This window comes from Phaseolus vulgaris, chromosome 10 (genome assembly GCF_051622355.1).
Source record: "Phaseolus vulgaris cultivar YP4 chromosome 10, ASM5162235v1, whole genome shotgun sequence".
NCBI lineage: Eukaryota > Viridiplantae > Streptophyta > Magnoliopsida > Fabales > Fabaceae > Phaseolus > Phaseolus vulgaris.
In genome coordinates, this window is record NC_143507.1 from 18435815 (window position 1) to 18453153 (window position 17339).

Sequence of the window (17339 nt, forward strand, 5' to 3'; positions counted from 1 at the left end):
CTGAGGGTGCATGAGGCAACGACAGAGAAGAGGGCCCCAGCGAAGCAGCAGCCTTACGAGCCCTGGAAGCCCCAGGCTAGGGGGCGCGCAAGGGAGAATGTGCCACTTAGGCACAACTTCGTGGTAGAATTGAAGGACCTGATCACCGTCCCCAACATAGCAGAGAGGTTGAAGATACCCGCTAAGACTGACAAGAAGTTAGGGCCTAACAAGAACGCCTGGTGCGAGTTCCACCAACCGTTTGGCCACCCCATACGCAATTGCTTGGCGTTGGGATATCAGTTAGACGAGTTGTTGAAGAATGGTTTCCTAAAGGATTACTTGGTGGAGTCACAGGGAGCCCAAAACTCGACAGCGTCAAGAGAGGATCAGGGGCACGAGATACCCGTACATGGCAAAATTCACACCATTGCGGGGGGATTCTCAGGCGGAGGGTGCACCGCTTCTCAGTGGAAGAAGTGTGCACGAGCAGTAATGTCGGTAGAGGCACAAGAGGCAAACGAGGCTCTCGACGTTGATCTTGTCTTCGCCAAGGCTGAGCTCCGAGGTGTTTTCCCCCACGACAATGACTAAGTGATGATCTCAGTAGTGACCGCGGGGAGAAAGGTACATCGTGTGCTGGTGGATCAGGGAAGCTCAACAGACGTGATGTTCTGGACAACCTTCAACAAGCTGCAGTTGTCCCCTAACCAACTGAGGCCTTATATTGGCTTTTTGTACGGCTTCGCGGGAGACCAGGTGGAGGTGCGTGGGCACTTAGAGCTGAGGACCAGCTTCACAGATGGTGCCACGTCCCGCATGGAGAACATCAGGTACCTCGTCGTCAATGCCCCCTCCGCATATAACATACTGTTGGGTAGACGTACGCTGAACAGGATGAGGGCGGTGGCGTCGACGAGGCACATGAAGATGAAACTGCCTGACTTGGGAGGAAGGGTGATAACAATCAGGTCGGACCAGAAAGAGGCTAAGAAATACTACGAATACAGCCTCAAGACCAAAAGAGAAGTGTTCATGGTCACCACGAGGGCACCAAAAGGGGTTGCCCCTACAGAGATCGCCCGAGAGAGGCGACCCGAACCAGTAGGAGAAGTCCTGGAGAGGGAGATTGGAGGCAGGACGTTCAAGCTTCACAAATTACTAGGTCAAGCAACACATGACCAGATCATCGAGGTCATAGTGCGACATCTGGATGCCTTCGCGTGGTCCGCCTCGGACATGCCAAGCATAGACCCAGACTTCTTGTGCCACCGCCTCACCATGGACCCCAAGGTCAGGCCTGTCTGCCGGAGAAGAAGGAAGTTCAACGAAGAGAGGCGACAGGTCATAAAAGAAGAGACGAAGAAGTTGTTGAGCGCCGGCCACATAAGGGAGATCAAGTACCCTGAGTGGTTGGCAAACATGGTCCTGGTGAAGAAGGCCAATGGGAAGTGGAGGATGTGTGTTGACTTCACGGACCTCAACAAAGCTTGCCTGAAGGACTCGTATCCTGATGTGAATGCAATAGCAAGAATACTTGATTCTTTGACATTCTTAGGAACAACTTGAGTTGGTCATGAGTTAGCACTTTAATTAGAATTGGATCAAGGTTCTAATTCAAGAACTCACCAAGACTTTGCACCGAACCAAAGCTCACATGGAAGTCCATGTATTGTCAAATTGAATCACCACCATAAGAATTGAAGAAACAACAATTGAACTCAGCCAGTGAAAGGAAAATACCAAACAGAATTGAAAATACAACAAAGGCACCAAACAGAATTGAAGAACAAGTAAGCTTGGAACATGAACATGAAAAAGAAACAAAGAAAGAGAATAGAAAACTTATGGAGATGGAAGAATAGGTGAGTGATCACGCCACTTAGAGTGTGGATATCAAGGCACCAAAGCTCTTCCAATTTCTCTCTCAAATTGAGTAGAGTTTTCTTACTTCAAATTCCAAATCTGATTTGTACAAGCCAAGCACCTCTATTTATAGCCTATAAGGTGCTGAAATGCAAAGCTAATCAAATGCAAATGTGCCCCTAATGACATGTGACTTTCAGAGCCAACTAGTGCATGAAGGAAGTGTGCCTTTCCTTCCTAGTTTGGCACCTCCTAACTCCTATCTACACTCCTCCCTAGCATCCCTTACTAAGTTCACACCCCCCTAAGCTTCTAATATTTCTAAACTATAACTAAGGATGCTTTTACAAAAGAGGTTTCTTATGTTTCCCTCTTAAGCACCATCTACCAAAGATATTACAAATAAAGAAAACAATTGTCCATTATTTCCTAAGGCCTTGAACATGCTTCTTGTAAGCCTTTGAGGAGGATGAATGACGTCTTGCACATCTACCTCTTGATCCTCTTCCTCTTCTTGTCCTTGTTGATTGGCTTCTATTTGTCCTTGGCCTTGATCTCCATCATACTCCCCGAGTTGGAGAGAATTCGTCCACGAATTCTGGAGACCTACAGAAAAAGGAGTTAGATCGCTGACATTAAAAGTATGACTACCTAAGAATGTATTAGGCATATCTAACTCATAAGCATTGTCATTAATCCTCTTGAGGACTTGGAAAGGTCCATCCCCACGAGGCATTAGTTTGGACTTCCTTTGAGTAGGAAAACGATCCTTCCTCAAGTGAAGTCAAACCCAATCTCCCTCATCAAACAACAATGCTTTTCTCCTCTTATTGGCAAGTTCAGCATACTTGCCAACCTTCTTCTCAATTCTCATCTTGATGTCTTTATGCAAAGTTTTTACAAAAGAAGCCTTTTCATCACCATCTTTGCACAAGACATCTCCAAGATTCGGAATAGGAACAAGATCAAGAGGTGTTAAGGGATTAAACCCATAAACAACCTCAAAAGGAGAATGAGAGGTGGTAGAATTTACTACACGGTTATAGGCAAATTCAACATGAGGTAGTAAATTCTCCCACACTCTAGGATTCCCAGAAATGAAGCATCTCAATAGTTGGCCCAATGTTCGATTGACCACCTCGGTTTGACCATCAGTTTGTGGGTGGCAAGTGGTAAAAAATAAAAGCTTAGTTCCAAGCTTGCCCCACAAGGTCTTTCAAAAGTGACTCAAGAACTTTGGGTCTCTATCGGACACAACAGTTCTAGGGATCCCATGCAAACGAACCACTTCTTGAAAGAAGAGGTTTGCTATATGACATGCATCATCCACTTTTTGGCAAGGAATAAAGTGAGCCATCTTTGAAAAACGATCCACTACCACAAAAATGGAATCCTTTCCCTTTGATGTCTTGGGTAAGCCTAAGATGAAATCCATAGATATGTCTACCCAAGGCATTGAAGGGATAGGAAGAGGGGTATATAAACCATGGGGGTGCATCCTAGATTTAGCCTTGCGGCAAGCTATGCATTTATCACACCAACTATGAACATGTTTATGCATATGAGGCCAATAAAAATGATCATGCAACACATCCAAAGTTTTAGCAACCCCAAAGTGACCCATTAAGCCTCCCTCATGTGCCTCTCTAACAAGAGATAATCTAATAGATCCTTGAGGAACACAAAGACGTTTTCCCTTAAAAAGAAATCCATCTTGTATAAAAAAATCTTTGTGTCCTCCCATAAGACACTCTCGATAGATTTGAGAAAAATCAAGGTCATCATGATAAAGATCCTTGATGTGATCAAAGCCAAGAAATAAAGAGCCTAAAAGATTGAGCAAAGTATATCTTCGAGAAAGTGCATCGGCCACAATGTTTACTTTGCCTTCCTTGTGCTTGATCACATAAGGAAATTGCTCAAGGAATTCCACCCACGTAGCATGCCTTTTGTTGAGCTTGTTTTGGCTTTTCAAATATTTAAGAGATTCATGATCACTATGGATCACAAACTCTTTAGGAAAAAGATAATGTTGCCAAGTATACAAAGCTCTAACAAGGGCATATAACTCCTTATCATAAGTGGAATAGTTGAGATGACTTCCTTTCAATTTCTCACTAAAGTAAGCTATGGGGTGGCCCTTTTCAAGGAGGACAGCCCCAATGCCTATGTTGGAAGCGTCACACTCTATCTCAAAGGTCTTAGTGAAATTAGGAAGGGCTAATATGGGAGCATTAGTCAATTTTTCTTTTAAAAGCTCAAAAGCGTTTTGTTGTGCTTCTCCCCATTGAAAAACCACATCCTTTTTCACTATGTCATTGAGAGGTGCGGCTATTGTACCAAAGTTAGGTACAAAGCGTCTATAGAAAGACGCAAGTCCATGAAAACTTCGGACTTCATTCATGTTTGAAGGTGTAGGCCAATTTTGAATGGCCACCACCTTAGCTTGGTCCACATGGACCCCTTTGCTACTTACAACAAACCCTAGGAATTCTATATGGTCAAGAGCAAACATGCATTTAGCAAGATTAGCATACAATTGTTCCTTCCTAAGGGTTTCTAAAACTTCTCTAACATGCACTCTATGGTCTTTCAAAGATAAGCTATAAATGAGAATATCATCAAAATAAAGAACAACAAACTTACCAATGAAAGGTCTCAACACATGATGCATGAGGCGCATGAAAGTGCTTGGTGCATTAGTTAAGCCAAAAGGCATAACTAACCACTCATATAGACCAAAGTTGGTCTTAAAAGCCGTCTTCCATTCATCACCCGGTTTGATACGGATTTGATTGTAGCCGCTTTTAAGATCAATCTTTGAAAAAATTTTGGAACCATGTAACTCATCCAACAAATCATCAAGTCTAGGTATGGGATGCCTATACTTAATTGTAATGTTATTGATAGCCCTACAATCCGAACACATCCTCCATGAACCTTCTTTCTTAGGGACAAGGATGATAGGCATAGCACAAGGGCTCATGCTATCTTGAACCCAACCTTTTTCTATTAAAGCTTCAACTTGTTGGCGAATTTCCTTGGTTTCACTTAGATTGGTCCTATATGCTGGACGATTGGGTAAAGAAGATCCCGGGATTAGATCAATTTGATGCTCAATTCCTCTCAAAGGTGGAAGGCCTTTGGGAGGATCTTGAAAAACATCATTAAACTCCTTTACCAAATCTTCCAAACAATGAGGACTATCAACAAGTGTTTCTAACTTAAGAGGTCTAGGGATAGCTAAGAAAATAGGATTGTGAGACACTATTTCCCTTTGGACCTCATGCCTAGACACAAGAAGTGTAGGCTTAGTAATTTTTTCTTTTTCACTCTCCCTCTTTTTTTTCATGACTATTTGGTCCTCATGAACTTCTCTAGGTGAGAGAGATTTGAGAGTAATCTTGTGACCATGGAAATCAAAAGAAATTTTGTTTGTAAAGCCATCATGTAAAATTTTTCGATCAAATTGCCAAGGCCTTCCTAAAAGCACATGTGTGGCTTCCATGGGCACAACATCACACAAGACCTCATCTTTGTACTTGCCAATAGAGAAATGGATGAGGACTTGTCTATTCACAACTATTTCACCAACTTCACTAAGCCATTGTAACTTATAGGGCTTAGTATGAGAGATAGTAGGCAAGCCAAGCTTATCTACCACTCTTGTACTAGCCACATTGGCACAACTTCCCCCATCCACTATTAAGGAGCAAATGTTGTTTTGAATAAGACACCTTGTATGGAAAATATTTTCCCTTTGACTTTCGTCAAAAGGTTGGGAAACTTGGCCAAGGAGTCTTCTTACAACTAACAAATCACCTTCTAGTGGACTCTCACTCTCATCCCCACTTGATTGCCTAGAAAAGGAAACATGTTTAGGAGATTCGGAATCATGTTCACTAACTACAATGCCATCATGCATGTACATACTTCTTTTAGAGGGACAATTCGCAGCTATATGACCATATCCTAAACATTTAAAGCATTTTTTATTAGACGTTTTTGTTGGGGATTTAGGCCTAGAAGTAGATGGCTTAGATTCCTTGGGTTTGAAAGAAGAATCTTGGGAAGGAAATTTTGAAAAAGACTTTTTGTTCTTCAAAGATTTGGAGTAGTAACCATCATTTGGGGAATTTTTAAAAGAGTTTTTCTTAGCAAGTTGGGCTTCCACCTTCATTGCTAGATGAATTAAAGACCCAAATGATGAATACTCTTGTAATTCCACAATATCTTGGATTTCCTTCCTTAGTCCACTAACAAACCTAGCAATCAAAGCTTCGTCGTCCTCACGTATCTCTAACTTACATAAAAGCGTTTCTAATTCTTTATAATAAGCGTCCACACTTAGCGTGCCTTGTTGAAACCGTTGGAGTTTCAACATAAGGTCTTTCCTAAAGTAGGGCGGCACAAATCTAGCGCGCATTTGAAACTTAAGAGAGTTCCAAGAGTCCACGGGAGGACCCTTGTGAAACATAATGTCCTTTCCAAGTCCATGCCACCATTGCATGGCATAATCACAAAATTCTAAAGTAGCTAACTTATACTTATGCTCATCTTGGACCCCATGTAGGTCAAAAATCTGCTCACACTTTGCCTCCCAATCTAGATAGATGTTAGGATCACTATCTCCATTGAAGCTTGGAAGTTTGACCAAAGGAAGTCTAGCTTTAGCCTCTCGGTAATAGCCATTGTCACGGTGGTCTCTCCCTCTAGGATCATAGCCATGAAAGGAATGAGTTGGCTCCCTTCTTCTTCGCACTTCTTCATGGCCAAAAGCATTGGATGAACCCCTAGACGAATGTCTATGTGAATGGTGCGCTGTATGGTGAGCATGAGACGGTCCAGCTTGTTGCATGTCCAGTTTTTGCAACCTTTCCTCCAATCTTCTAATATGGCGTTGAGCTTCTAGTAATTCACCACGAAGAGAAGCTTTAGAAGGTGAATTCTGCTTGCAAGATTCCTCACTAGAATATGGAGCCATTTTATCAAAGAGAAACAGCAAACACAAAACAGCAAACAAATGTTAGGAAACAAAGTCAGCTAAAAGAAATGGAAACCAGAACCGAAGTGAAGTGGTCACTGAAAATTCACTCTCAAAGAAAGAATGCTCTCTGCACCAAGCTTATCTCAAGGCCTTAGTAATCCTCAAGTGAAAAATTCCAAAGCAAAAGCACACAATCTTGAAAGTACTTCACCACAAAACCAAATAAGAAAGAATGACAAACAAGAAAAGGTAGATGCAAAGAAAGGTAATTGCAAAAGGAATACTATATGTAAGACAAACTCAAAGATTAATGAATGAAAGACAAGCAAGAAAATAAAGAACTCAATGAAGAAAGAAGGCACACCAAAAGAGTCCTAGAGAAAAGTACTAGAGTAGATTTAAGAAACAAAAACAGAACTACAAGAAAAAATGTTGTATGCAAACTCTGCTATGTTTACATATTTAACTGGAATGATTGAAAGCGAACTGGAATGTGAAAAATTAACCACAGAAACTTCAATGTCTCAACTCAATAATGGCACTGGAATGAGTTAAAAACAGTAAGCCAATTGAGAGAAATAAATTTTTCAAAATCGCTGCCAAATTACCGTATTTTTTTGGGCAGAATTGTACACTTTTCGTATTTTATTTATCATTTTTTGTGTACTTGGAATTTTTGAGTACTTCTTTTTGATATGCTTTTGTAACACTTTGAAGAATGTAAATCCAAATTTTCACAAATTTCCAGTGAGCCAATTAATTGCAGTAAATTGAAAACAGTAGCACGTTTGTAAGAAAACAAAGTAACCTATTTAGGAATGATAAACAGTATGATGAACTAGCAAAGACATAATGGAAATTGTGTATAGGAACTTGCATAGGTCTAGAATACAAGCATGAACTCAAATCTAAAAATGAAAATGCACAAAGGATCAAGCAATAAACTCAGAAACAGAAAGTAAACCAAAGCAAGAAACAAACAAAGCAATAAAAGTACTACAAGAAGTGATGACAACTATGAAATAACATGACTAAGACAAAACTTGAAATGATTAAAAAATTAAAAGACATATCACAAGATATAACAACAAGTGAAAGGGAGCTTAAGGTCAGCTCAAGGAAGGAGAATGTCATTCCAAAAGAGCAGCCAAACTCATATGAACAATGAGTGCCATAATCCTTTCCACAAACACTTGGTGTAACAAAAAGAAAAAACAGCAATGAAACTCAAAATAAAGCCTAAAACAGAATGGTAAACAACTTGAAATAAAGAGCTCTTGAAAATAAAGTGCAACACAACTCAAAAATTAAGCAAAAACAAACCTAAACTCTAGATACCACATGATGTGAATGCAATAGCAAGAATACTTGATTCTTTGACATTCTTAGGAACAACTTGAGTTGGTCATGAATTGGCACTTTAATTAGAATTGGATCAAGGTTCTAATTCAAGAACTCACCAAGACTTTGCACCGAACCAAAGCTCACATGGAAGTCCATGTATTGTCAAATTGAATCACAACCATAAGAATTGAAGAAACAACAATTGAACTCAGCCAATGAAAGGAAAATACCGAACAGAATTGAAAATACAGCAAAGGCACCGAACAGAATTGAAGAACAAGTAAGCTTGGAACATGAACATGAAGAAGAAACAAAGAAAGAGAATAGAAAACTTATGGAGATGGAAGAATAGGTGAGTGATCACGCCACTTAGAGTGTGGATACTCCAAGATTAGTGTGTTGCCGCCACTTGAGGTTCACCATTGACACCCAAGATAAGACTTGATGAAGGCACCAAAGCTCTTCTAATTTCTCTCTCAAATTGAGTAGAGTTTTCTTACTTCAAATTCCAAATCTGATTTGTACAAGCCAAGCACCTTTATTTATAGCCTATAAGGTGCTGAAATGCAAAGCTAATCAAATGCAAATGTGCCCCTAATGACATGTGACTTTCAGAGCCAACTAGTGCATGAAGGAAGTGTGACTTTCCTTCCTAGTTTGGCACCTCCTAACTCCTATCTACACTCCTCCCTAGCATCCCTTACTAAGTTCACACCCCCCTAAGCTTCTAATATTTCTAAACTATAACTAAGGATGCTTTTACAAAAGAGGTTTCTTATGTTTCCCTCTTAAGCACCATCTACCAAAGATATTACAAATAAAGAAAACAATTGTCCATTATTTCCTAAGGCCTTGAACATGCTTCTTGTAAGCCTTTGAGGAGGATGAATGACGTCTTGCACATCTACCTCTTGATCCTCTACCAAGCATCGACGCCTAGGTGGACAGTGCCTCAGGCTGCAAGATGCTCAACTTCCTGAATGCTTTTTCTGGGTACAACCAGATCAAGATGCACCCTAGGGACGAGTGCAAGACAGTGTTCATGACTGAGCTGTCTTGCTACTATTACACAGTGATGACCTTCGGGCGTAAGAATGCAGGCGCCACCTACCAGAGGCTGATGGACAGTGTCCTTGCACCCATGATAGGGCGAAACGTGCAAGCCTATGTGGACGACATGGTGGTGACCTCACAGGTGAAAGATCAACATATGGCTGATTTAGAAGAGCTATTTACAACAATAGCTAAGTACAGACTGAAGCTGAACCTCGAGAAGTGCGTGTTCGGGGTGGAAGCGGGTAAGTTCTTGGGTTTCCTACTCACCGAGTGTGGGATAGAGGCGAACCCCGAGAAGTGTGTTGTGATCCTCGTGATGAGAAGCCCAATCTCCGTGAAGGAGGTGCAACAGTTGACAGGGCGGATGGCCGCTCTGTCTAGATTTGTATCAGCTGGGGGAGACAAGGGTCACCCTTACTTCTAGTGTCTGAGGAGGAACAACAGGTTCATCTGGACCAGAGAGTGCGAAGAGGCGTTGCTCAAGTAAAAGGAGTACCTGGCTAGTACCCCAGTGTTGTGCAAGCCACAACTGGATACTCCACTCCGCCTATACTTCGCTGTGACGGAGCGGGCGCTCAGTTCGGTCCTCATGCAGGAGCAAGACCAAGTGCAGAAGCCTATATACTTCGTAAGCAAAGTATTGCAAGGTCCTGAAGTAAGATACCAGGCCCTAGAGAAGGCAGCCTTGGCGGTGGTGTTTTCTGCTAGGAGACTTTGCCATTATTTCCAATGTTTTACAGTGGTGGTGATGATAGACCTGCCTATCCGTAAGGTCCTACAGAAACTAGACGTGGCGGGAAGGATGGTATGATGGGCAATGGAACTATCAGAGTTCGATATCCAGTACGAGCCCCAAGGTCCTATCAAAGGCCAAAGTTACGCAGATTTTGTGGTAGAGCTCTCTTCGGTAGATGCACACCAAGAGGAAGCCAACTTCTGGTGGGTTCTCTCTGTAGACAGGTCCTCTAACCAACAAGGCAGCGGGGCGAGTGTCATATTGGAGGGACCGAACGGGCTTTTGATCGAGCATGCCCTGCAGTTCGCCTTCAAGGCCAACAACAATCAGGCGGAGTACGAGGCCCTCATCGTTGGCATGCTGTTGGCGAAGGAGATGGGAGCGCAGAGTCTATTGGCGAAGAGTTACTCCCTATTAGTCACAAGTCAGGTGACTGGAGAATACTAGGCCAAGGACCCTCAGATGGCCGCATATTTGGGGTATGTCCAGATCCTGAAGGGGTCATTCGCGGTGTTCGAGCTGGTGCATGTCCCAAGAGAGCAGAATGCCCGAGCTGACTTGCTAGCTAAGCTCGCCAGTTCAGGTAAGAAGGGCAGGTAGAGGACGGTCATACAGGAAACCCTAAAGACACCTCGAACTTTAGACACAGATAACTGGGTGGTGGTGCACCAAGTCAACACGACAAGAGGAGGGGCGATGAGTCATCCGTCATTGACCCATGAGACACTGCAGACCCCCAAGGTAAGCATATATCCAATCCTGGGGGAGGAATCAATGCAGGTTTGCCTGGTCGAAGAAGGAGAAACCTGGATGACGCCCTACAAGCGTTACCTAGCTGATGGGATACTTCCGCTGGAACCCACAGAATCCAGAAAAATCAAGAAAAATTCTGCCAAGTACACTCTCATTGACGGAGAGCTGTTCAGACACGGGTTCACCCACCCAATCTTGGTATGTGTAAACAGAGACCAATGCATACGTATAATGGCAGACCTCCATGAAGGGATATGTGGGAATCATATCGGTGGACAATCTCTAGCATCAAAGGCCATTCTGTTGATCAAGTGCTTTGAAGAATTCAAATTATGCTTTGAAGAATCCAAATCCTTTGTGCTTGTTGCAAGGCTGTGTTGCTGTTGTGTTTTGGGAGGGATCTGGGTAGTTTTATATGTAATCCACTCCTTTGTTGAATCTAAAGCTAATGTGTTTTAAATCCTTTTTAAAATAAAGTGTTTTTCAAACTAAGTGAAAAATAACCTGTTGTTTTGTCGAATCAACCGGTTGTTTTACTCTTAGGAGTTTTTTTGAAAAGGTTGAAAACTGTTTAAGTTTGGTTGACTTAATTGCCAAACCAAACAATCGGTTATTTCGTGGTTTCAACCGATTGTTTCTTTGAAAATCCTAACAGAATTCTGTTTTGGTGGTTGAATGTGCTTTAAATGATTTCCAACTGAATACGCTCCTTCATTAAATGCTTTGACCAATATTTGGAAAATATAAATAGTTTGTTTAAGTTTTCAAACAAGGAAGAGAAATACTTTTGAGTTTTTCAGTTGTGAAAGAGTTTATTCAAGATTTGAAAATTCACATCAAAGCTTTGGGTTTTCTAAGAGAGTGGAATAGGATTGCATTTGTATTGATTTCAGATTGTTTTGTAAACAAGTGTAATCTCTTCTCAACCTTTTGTATTTCTGGTGTTGTGTTGCTAAGGAGTGTTGTGTGCTCTTGAGGTGGTCAAGATTAATACTCTTGGTGTGTGAATTGCCAAAGTGAGTGTGTTTCTTGAAGGGTTCAAGGTCACTACTTTGGTGGATTGTGTGTTGTAATTTGGTTTGATTACTTAGTGGATTACCAGTGGTTTTCTGGGGACTGGATGTAGCTCTTGGTTTAAGAGTGAACCAGTATAAACTGTTGGTGTATCTTTCTCTTACCCTTAAACTCATTTACATTCTGTTTTTAGTTTTTACTGGTATAAACAACCGATTGTTTTTCTGCTGCTTTGTTGTTTTATTGAACTTGCTCTTGGCTAACCTGATTTCTGTTATGGATTCATGCAAAGAATTTTGTTAAACTTCAAAAAGATTTCAAAAGCATCTCTTAAACAATTCACCCCCCTCTCGTTTAAGGCCATATATTCTAGAATTGTGTGGGCTTACCACACCACTCCCTAGTCCATCACAAGAGAGACACCCTTCAGCTTGGTGTATGGGTTGGACGCGATGATTCCAGTGGAGATCCAAGAGAGCTCGCCACGCTTCCAGAACTTCGTGGCCGAGGAGTCCAACGAAGAGAGAAAGGTGAATCTGGACCTGTTGGATGAAGTCAGGGAGGAAGCAAGAGTGAAAGTTGAAGCATTAAAGAGAAGGGTGGAGTATAAGCACAGCTCGAAGCTGAAGCCTCGCCAGTTCCAGGTTGTCGACCTGGTGATGTGGAAGGCCCACCCATATAAACTAGAGAACAAGTTGTCCCCCACGTGGACTGGTCCTTTTAGAGTAACTGAGGCCCTTAGGAATGGGGCATACAGGCTTGAGACGCTGGAGGGAGGCGCGATTCCTCGTGCATGGAATGCGACCAACCTCAAGTTTTATTTCAGTTGAACTGAAGCATTATACATAGTTCTTAGGGGACGCTCTTTTTCCCTTATAAGGGTTTTTTAACGAGGTCACCCAATAAATTTTGATTGAAGTATTCTTGAATGTTTGTACAATGCAGTTATGAACCTGTTTACTTGCGTTAGAGGTCTCGAGCGAGGGAAAGGTAGGTTCGTAGAGAACGCCTTCCCCCTCGAGTGAGAACGCCAAGGTTGAACGAAATGGTTCACCAGTGAAATCCTCCTTCGCCTTCGAGCGAAAACGAGGTCAAATACGAACTTTTGCCTTGGAAGTGGGAAGGATATGTTCGCAGAGAACACCCCCCTCCTCGAGTGAGAGCGCCAAGGTTGAATGAAACAGTTCACCAGTGAAATCCTCCTTCGCCTTTGAGTGAAGGTAAGGTCAGTTACGAACCGTTCACTTGGGTTAGAAGTCTCGAGAGTGGGAAGGGTAGGTTCGTAGAGAACACCTCCCCCTCAAGTGAGAACACCAAGAATGAACAAGTATGCTTCACCAGAGAAATCCTCCTTCGCCTTTGAGTGAATGTGAGGTCAGATACGAGCCATCCCCTTGCGTTAGAGGTCTCGGGCACGGGAAAGGTAAGTTCACAGAGAATGCCCCCCCCCCCCTCGAGTGAGAACGACAAGACGAGGGCAGCATGACTCGCCAACAGTATCAGTAAAGCGCCTCCTTGCTCGGCAAGGTAGGAGTGAGGTCAGTTAGAAGGTCTCTCTCTGCCATGCCTTATGGAATAGGTACGAAGAGCGGCCACCAGAAGTTCCCTCATCTTTGCCTATAGGGGCGAGATCATTACAGGTTAGTATACACACCCTCGTTGCCTAAGGAAGAGCCTATGGTAGGACCAGGGTAGGTAAGCGTGCTACCTAAGGTTCAAGTGTTCGTCGAGGGCATTGTTAGACGTGTTAGCGTGAGCTACGACAGTTAACAATCAAAGACGAAGAATGCAAGTTAGAGTGAGATGAGGACGTGGCATTCGATAAGTTGAGATCAAGTAAACAGCTAAAGCAGTTAAGGTTGAACAAAGCATTCATAAACATAAATATAATTGTTCACCAACAATACAACAACAAATTCCCTATGAGCCTAAGAGGGAGGGGCAATGGGCACAAGCTGCCCATCGACAACCCGCTTTAGCGCGGAGAAAGTGGTGAGGTCCAACTCAGGGTGCACGCAGGCAATCTGAGCTAAGGCATCCTTAAACCCTCCTCCGTAGGCGTCGGTGACGTCTTCCAGGAGCTCTGCCTCGACCTTCTTGAAGACCTCAGTCTTCTCAGCAAGCTCATCCTCCACTCGACCCAGCTGGACTTCTTGGGAGACGACCCTCTCCTCAGGCTTGACCATTTTGGCCTTAGTTGCCTCCGCCTGCTCTTCAAGCTCCAATACCCTGGTGCGTAAGGGTAGGACTTTTGACTCCAGCTCAGTGTATTCTTGACCCTTGTCGAAGAGTCGCTTCTTGGTATCCTTCTATGATTGGCGAAGGCAGCTCAACTCCTGGGTCAGGGCAGTCTCACGGCGGGCAAAAGCTTGGGCCTGGTGAACGAGCTCTTCTTTTGCCTTGGCCTCCATTTCTTCCCGCACCTTGGCCTCTAGCTCCTCTTAGGCCTTCAACCTCGCCTGGCTCACAAAGGCGAAGGAGTCGGCAAGGAAGTCCCTAAGACTTAGTCCCATGCGCTCTTCCAACGCACTCTCACTCAAGACCTCTGAGGCCCTCCTCTCTTGGAACCTCTTCAGGGCATGTTGGAGGGCGGAAGGTAACTCTAGAGCTGGCGGCATCGGGATACCCTCGAGAACACTTTCCCCACTGCCTTCAATAGCAAGCGGATCGTGGGGAGAGGAAGCGTTAGGAGGATGCTCCCGATACGATGAAGGAGGGGCTTCAGTGAAGGAGTGCGAAGCTGCCGCCGCGACCACCCTTCTCCTCTTGAAGGTAATAACCTCTCCCGTGACCTCGTCGTCAGAGTCGACAATCACCACAACAACAGGTGGGTTGGGAGAATCTTGAACAGGAGGGGCAACAACCAAGGGGCTGGCATCGGTGGGAGCAACAATTGAGGGGCGAACATCGGTAGGGACGCCTTGACGGCGAGCAAGAAGCTCAACTAGCCCGAGTTTCTTCTTCTCGTTGAGCACCATACCTATACCAAGAGAATGAGCATGATATTTTACAATAAAAAAGAAATAAGAAGTGCAAGTAAAGACTAAGAAAGGGCAGGACGATACCAATGTAGCCCTTAAGGTCTTTGGGGTTGAACTCATGCTTGATCAACTGAGCGATATTGAACACCACTCCCAAGCTTGTGAGAAGCTGGCAGAGTTCACGATTAGGGGGGGTCAGCTCCTCAAGACCCTTTGGTTTCTTGAGCTTCAGATTCCCCACCCAATAAAGGGGAAACCCATCTAGTAGAGTGGGGTCACGAGGAGCGCAACATACCCTAAAGAACTTCCCCTTGAAGCCCTTGTAGGATTGCTGGAAGAGGGTTAGGAGGGCTCTCCCCACCACACCGTTGAAACTTACCCAGAGATTTTTCCCTGGACTCTTAGCCTCGAAGAAATGGAGGAAGACGTCCACGGAAGGGGTGAACCCAGATGGTTGCACAGGATGGCGAATGCCCTAACGAAGGCCCAGCCGTTGGGGTGCAGTTGGGTAGGGGCTATGTTTATTTCGGTTAGGAGAGCCTGCTCGAACCCTATGAAAGGCAGACGAAGTTTAATTCGCTTGAAGATGGTGGCGTAGAGGAAGAAGAAAGGTTCCCCGTAGTTGACGCGATCGTCGACACACACACACAGGTTCACTTGCTGTGCAGGGGCGAATAAAGACGTAAGCGTCGCATTCCCCCTCAAACATGCTTGTCATGTGAGCGGCTTCGTCCTCCCGATGCTTGGCCACATCCGCACTAGAGGTAAGCGTAAAGGTCTCAGCAAGGAGGTCCTCAGAGGCCCAGGGGTAGAGGGCCTTGTAATCAATTTGAGAAGGGGGGTTCGAGGTTGTTTTGGTTCTAGCCATCTGAAAGGGAGTCAAAGAGGGAGAGAAGAAAAGAAGAACAAGGAAAGGTTTAGAAGGAGTTGAGGATGCGACCTAGAAAAACCCAGAAACAGAGATGCAGAGGAAAACAGGGAAAATACAAAGTGCGAAAATCCTAAGTGCAAGAATGTAACCAGTCCAGACAATTATACAATAGTGAGATAGCAGAGCAAGGGTGATCAATGCACAAAGTTCATACCTTTTGATCGAGAGGGTGGAAAGTCTTGAGCTTTGACGAAGGAAGGTTGAGAGCTTTGGTAGAAAGGGTGAAATGATCACAAGAGTTTTCAGAGAAAGTGAGGGAATAGTAGCGGAGCGCACGTTTTTGAAAGAGTTAACGTAAACTAAGAAGCACAAACGACGTTAAGTCCTGATCGTTGGATCAAGGCACGTGTGTGCAGATTAAAACAGACACAGAGAAATGTCACTTCGGTACACTGTTCACGTCTTGTCACATAGAGCCACGCAGGTCGCCAGGGCGAGGACTTAGTCTCTTTGTTGAACAAGTTAACAGCTCGAGACTGGGGGGCTTATGTACCGACCAGTCCTCGGACGTCGTTGACTGCTAGTGGACGTGGGGCCACGTAAGCTGGGTCCCATGAGTGGCAAGGGTCAGCGCCTTGCATGCAGCACGCCCAGGGCGTCGAGGAGTGATCAAGCCTCGGTCATCAGGATATACTAACGTGTTCTCGGACCTCGGCAAGTTAAAACAGTGGAGCTAGGGCACAAGAGATGAATCCCAGAAAACACACCAGTTACCAGTAGGGAGAAGCCTAGATCACGAGGGGCCCATGTGTGCGGTGTGGATGACGCGTTCAGGTGTAACACAAGTAAAGAGCCACTGGAAGAGATAAAGCCCGAGAGGGTTACGTTCCAGGGGTGGACTGCATGCATGACACGTGAACAACTAGGGCACTACCAGGATGGATGACCCCAGAGATTAGGTGCACAAGTTGGTACCCAGGTTGTCATCCCGTGAGAGGTTGCACTCTAGTAAGGGAGCCTTACGCGCTAGATTGCCCTAAGAGTGGGTGATAGCGGCGCTAAGGCACACCTTCAGTTACCTTAATTGCGATTAGCAGAAACCCTAGAGTATATCAAAGGTAGTATCAAACCTAATAAGATACGCAAGTTTTACACAACTTTGATGCTAAGACACACAAATTACGCAGAGAGTTTTTGACAACTTAGTCTTGGTGTTTCCTAGCCCTACATTGACTTGAGCGTCGGAGTGCAAACGACCTCTAGGGTGCCCTTTCTCTTTGCATTTTCAGGTGTTTGATCGGAGAAAGGCACGAACGAAAACAGGGATAATTGGGCGTGTGATCGTCGCAGACGCGCGAAGATAATCGAGTCAACCGGCAAGAACATTGTCATTTAATGCAACAGAGGTAAAATTGATATTTTGCATTTATGGGGTGCATGAGAAAAGCATAAGGTGCAAAAAGAATTCATCGTAATTGATGAACCGAACACATTACTATTTGGGCCAAAAAGAAAAAAACAAAACAGTTGTTCCAAAAAAAGTGTTACATTTTCCATAAAGTTAAATTATGTGAATTTCGTTTTAATATTTTTAATAAAAAATGTGTCATTGACCTTGTAATTTGATTTTAACCCGTTCTATCATAATTTTAATCTATGAGAAAACATGTTTTATTTTCTCGTTTATTCTTACAACACCTTAAACTTCAAATATTGAAAAGTCATTTGATATACACTCACGGTATATTGTTC